Here is a 6237-nt window from a genome sequence, read left to right on the forward strand (position 1 = left end):
GAGGTCTCGTGGTATAGTTGATTCGTCACCAGACTGTTGATCACGTGGCCCGCTGATCGAGTCCCGCATTAATAATATCATTTACAAAGTCATTAATCTACATCTACACCCGGTAGGATGCGCACATTAGTATGGTCGGATTAGCATGTGTGCGCTTGTAAAATGGCGCCTACCCCGAATGCTCCCCAGGGAATGGAGCGTGTACACTACCATGTACGGATTAGCAATTGAATCCAATAACCGGGGTAATAAGTATTACAATGTAAAGCACTTAAAGTAGTATAAACTGCTATACAATTGTGACTAATATTATTTTTTTAACAGGGATGACATGTAATTTTTTATTTTTGTCACTTGGCATTTGTCGTACCCCGGGAAAGTTATAAATAAATATAGAGCTTTGTCTGACGTCTTGGCAGCTATATTTCACCACTAATTATTATTATTTGTGTGCCAGTATGTACCACTAAAAGCTGATCAATAAGATGTGTTATACAGGGTATCCGCGGATGTTTAGAAAACTTCGACACACTAACATTTTGCTCGGTCATTTATAATTGCTTTAAACATATCCTTCGAGTCTTAAGGTAATCCAGAGTCCTTTAAAATAAAGAAACGCAATTTCCACGAATGTTTTTTACATCATTTTATTATACCGACTGGTACTTAAAACAAGGTAGGTGCAATCTTATTATAAAGTCATGTTAAGTTGATTTAAAAGCCCTCTGATGCAAATGAATTTCCCGAAAGATGATTAGAAGACTATTTACGTGTTACATTTTCAAATTATCTGATCATTTATGTTCGTTAGATTGCGTGTAATTAGATCGTTTTGGAATCTGTGGTTTGATAATTGTATGAAATAACAATGAAGCAAATTTTGCATTGTCTAAAAACCCGAAAGTCTTTCAAGAAAAGGGATAACTTTAGTCTGTTGTTGATTAGAAAACCGTTCTGGTAAATGTGATTTAAGTAATAATTGTAACAAAAGTAAATATATGTAGTAGGCACTAATATTAGAACACTAATAAACAATGTAAGGATTGTAATCGTAATTTAAATATATATATATATATATATATATATATATATATATATATATATATAAATGTTTACATTGAACTGTAATAATGCTCACTTTAATGCTATAATGGCATACATGTATGTTGCAGGGACTAAATCTCAGTAGCAAATATTGTTTTAACACACAAATCAGAGAGCATTTTGTACGAGCTCTTTTTTGGTTTGGGTAAATGCACTTTCAAATGGCACTCGGTTTAATCATTACATTGTCACTGAAATCATTGATCCCCATGCCTGCACTTTTGTTAATTTGTATGAAATTCATCACATGCTATTTATAATGTTATTATTAATTTGTTAACAATTCTTGCTGATTGCAATTATGAAGTTGCCTTAATCTCGCTTATGTCTTTCAAACGTAAGATCTTAAGAAGAACATTTGCAATAACTGATTAATGAAGTTTGATATAGATTGTGTGTATGTAGATTTAAATTGTAAATCTAATATGTAAACTTGTTTACTTCACTTTCCTTTATTTTTGTTAATACACAAGTTCCACACACATAACAATATATTCCATAGGAAATATGTTATGATAAATAAATCTGGTCTTATTATCTATTTTCAAATACAGATTGAGCAAGGATGTTGCCAAAACCTGCTCAATAGAAATTCGTCCCATTAAGCTTTTTTTCAAATTTGATCATTATGTAATTGATAAAACACTATCTAAATCATTTAATAATTTGGGTCATCTAGTATTAAACATTTATTCAAAAATAATTAAAATTCAGTTTTTCGGTCCTGTAACTAGTTAAATATACTTGTTCATGCTTATTTTTTACTTTGTAAAGCGCATAGAGAAAATTTCGTTTCTCCTGCGCTTATAAATCAATCTTTAATATTATTATTATAATCTAACATACAAATATTAGAGAGTTTATCACCTATTCGTTCAAATTTCAGACACATTCCCTTAGAATAAGTAATCATCATTAAAATCCAAACTAATTAAAGCTTTTCTGTACTAGTTTACAGGAGGGATTAGACCGCCCTGCAAGGTCACATGACAGGTGGTTATCTCATCAAATCAGCTCTCAATTGACATAAGAAAAAAAGGATCATGGGGACCAATTGTCACCTATTAGGCATTGTTTGTTATATAGAGGGCGCAAGTAGCTACAAGTAGTGCAGTGGGCCATTAACTCAACAAAAGAAGAATAATTACTCATGCGTGAAAAACACTTTGTATATTTTGTATCTTCCTTCATGTTTACGCTGACGTGGTTATATCTGAAATATTTTGCATTTTCTTGAGATCACTTTTACTTTTTTCGTGGTTTTTAAGTTTTGGCAAATGAGAGTTATTTTGTGTGCATCGATGTGTTAACTGTTCTTGTATCATAGCCCGCCATTTTAAGAGATACAAAACTGGGGGAAACAAATGTAGGCTTGATAAGCACGTAATTTGCCTTAAACAGTCAAACGAGGGATAAAATTAAAGTAGACTTTGATTATTGCAACCATTATGACGAACACAGAATTTGGGTGAATCCCCGAACAGATATGATAAGATATCATAAATTATGTTTAATATCTCAAAGGATACATGCAAGACCTCAGTGTACAGTGTATATCAAGTTGCATTGTCGAAGGATCATTTGCTGTTTTTGTCTTTTTTGTAGTAAAACTATTTGCGTCTGATTGTGTTTTTGTTTTCAAAGACCCACTGAAATTGACTAGAAAGTACGCCTTTTAAAACCAAGCATGAACAACAATTTATTCGTATTGTTTTTCGAGCGTTTTATCAAGTTATTACAAGCTATGGCTAAGTTCATACGTCACCCTATTTTATAATAAAATGAATCAGCAAAGTCTCCACAACAAATTAAAAATATATATCGTGCATCGATTGGTAATGATTTTATTGAAAAACATCAAATTTTGAGAAATCGGAGTCCTATAAGAGTCATATAATTTGTATGAAAGTTAATTTATATCATGGCTTAAAAGAAATGTTTGTGTTTGTTTGAGGTGGAAGCAAAAATAAATAAGAGTACATTACGTTGAACTAAGTCTTGTGTAATGATGAAGATCACTTTGGGTCCTGTTGATGAAAATTGTCATTATGATTGCAAAATCAAAATTAATTATCAACATTTCTTTCAAAAACAGGCTTTCCTGATCTCTTAAGAACAAAAACTGTCTCCGAGTAACATTTTAAAGAAATTCCCCAAGTTTTAATATGATTTCCAATGTCTTTTTTGCCAAGCTCATGCCAATATATAATTCGACCAAAACAAACTCGGACCATTCACATCGTCGAAAAGTACAATACTACTATTATTATTATAATTTTTATAATTATTATGATGATTGTTATTATTATTATTGATATGAATATTACTGTTATTATCATGTTTTATTATTTTTTACTATGATTCTATTGTTGTTATTACTGCTCTTATCATCAATATTGAAATTAACATTATTATTGTAATTATTGTGAATTACACTGAAAAGGGATCATCAAATGGACTCAAAATGATCTTTGAATACTAAAAATAAAAAACTTTTAAGTAATACATTTAAATTGAAAATTATTGTAATAGCAAAACTAATTAATACTTAAATGGTGGTGTGTTTCTGACAGGATGCAAATAAATTTTCAGCACGCTTTATTCACTGGTTGTCATCTTGTGTGCTGTTTGTGTACTAAATATGTCGTTACATATGCACCATTTAAAATATAATCAATAACGCAATAACAATTAAACTAAACTGAAGCCAATGTTTTTAAAGTGGGTTTAATCCAAAAAGATTCACAGAACTAACCGAACATGAAGATAAAAGCAAAATAAAAAGCATGCAACTAATAAACTTTACTTCTTGTCAATATATAATTGGATTATGGTGTCTTTTTAGGTGATCTATGTACACATCGGTGATTTTGTACTATAAAAATGGCATTTTGAAATCACGTCACGATGTCCTGCAAAACAATGACAATGTCTACTTAATGACTCCCTTTTTCCAATTCATATGTCAGTCTAACGACGCCTTAATTAAAATATAATATTTTATATATACATGTATATGTATATCAACCTTTACAAAAGGAGGAACTTTGATAAAGCTACGCACCATTATTCTCTTATTTTCATTTATCACCATTGTTTATTTCATTTTAAACTTAGTCGACAATGTTTATTGCATCCGTCAAATTCTTTTCATTTTACAAATGCACAAACTCACCATATAACCCCACCAAAATACACACAAAATATATATACAGAACATCCCTCAGAACCAAAACATAAAAAAAACTTTGTTTGGGAATCACTCAATAATTCAAAATCTGTTTTCAATAACTAGTACAACGCTGAAAAGCTCATTTGCTTCTCTTTCAATTACACATGGCCAATTTAAGATATTATGAACAAGAAGTGTCATTAGCCCTGAAAAAAACGAATGACTGCTACATTTGGTTCATATTGCTTTTATAAAGAAGAAAAAAACAATTATTGAATTATTTATCATTGAAAATACAGATCATTTAAAGGCGAATAATCTCAACTTTCAGTTGGCGCCTTATTAATATTGGCTCCAAATATTACATTTGCAAAGAGATTTGCAAATATATATATATATATGGTTCACAAGTTGAAATACTAAACTCTCTATTGACATGAAACCGATTTGTGATTAGATTACTCAACGCAGCCTCAAATGCTCGCTGAAATTGGTGCACGCCAGAAACCAAGTCTATCTTGGGTTCCCCGTGAGCGGTTTCATGTTATTTAATTTTCTTTAAATTCCTAATCCCGATGTCTATATAAAAAAAATGTAAATAAATTGTGATATAAACATTGAATTTCGTTATTTTTAAATGATAGTAATAAAGGCAAACATAACGTCTGGCTTTATTATCCAAAATTATACTTAAGTGGATATAAGATACCCACAACTGAAAGCATAAATAACCAAACTAAATGCTTATTTATTGAATATATGTACAAAAGCCATGCTGAGTCTCGAAACAGTCTTGCATCCACACTTCTACACCAAAAATATCTATATGTCATCAACATTTATTTCAGATAACCATAAAACGCTGGCCGGGATAATTGTGGTGATTGGAAAATTAAGTTATACACAATTCACTTTGACGCAAACTTGTGACACTTCAAACTTTAGGAATAAATTGTAGAAAAGTATAAGAATTATCATTTTGTTATCATTAATGATTACACAAATATCAGATTTGATCAACAAATCAGTTACCCTCAACAACGGTAAAAGATCACAGAATATCTTCATTTGTTAAAGATGAAGTTGAGTTCTGGTCATGCGATTGCATTGTGAAAGAAACGGTGTGGAATCGACCAGAAAAGGTTGATCATCTAGCATATAGGAATTCGTGTGTATTGCAAGGTTCTGGAATCATCAAAAGGATAAGAAATTTGGCCAAATCTTGGTAAAGTTACAAACACTGTACACAGAAAAATGTATATGGGACTACACGAACAGGTGGCGTAAAAATCCTACCCTGGATTTCTACGATGTTACATGCCATATTTATAATATAAAGGCATTTGAAGAGCCATGCTTTTCAGGGAGTATGTCTTATCTGATGTTCTTCCACACTTAAATAATAATAATGATAACACTCACAAATTATTGTTCACCTCTTCCCAGAACTCAACCTTCTCTTTAAGTGCGATTTGAATTCGATGTATGTTTTTGATTGATTACCTTTTTGGTTATTGTTTTCTGTCAACTCACAATTGTTTTATTAAATTTGTAAGAATGTAAATGTTTACAATTATTTGTGTTCATAAACATGTAACATGTAAATATTACGAATTTCCTTTGTTAAATGGACGATAAATAGGAACCATATGTCAAATGACGAGTTTTAATTCGATAGAACATAAACGAAATTGAATGTATTCATGCCCAGTCTTATTACGGCCCTAAATATGGCCTAGGTTTCCCATTTCTACATATATCGTTTAGAACCACAAATGATAACGAAAATAGGTGTTAATATGTTAATAGGTTGAGTCTCGAGACAGTCTCGAATCTAGAATTTCACATCAAACATATTTACTCGTCATCACAATTTACTTACTTGTTTTCTAATTGTATTACTATTAATTCAAATTGGGCTATCTATGTGTGTCAAAGTTGGGTTTCTCTTTGACTTACTC

This window comes from Strongylocentrotus purpuratus, unplaced genomic scaffold (assembly GCF_000002235.5).
Source record: "Strongylocentrotus purpuratus isolate Spur 01 unplaced genomic scaffold, Spur_5.0 spur5_scaffold_20, whole genome shotgun sequence".
Taxonomy (NCBI): domain Eukaryota; kingdom Metazoa; phylum Echinodermata; class Echinoidea; order Camarodonta; family Strongylocentrotidae; genus Strongylocentrotus; species Strongylocentrotus purpuratus.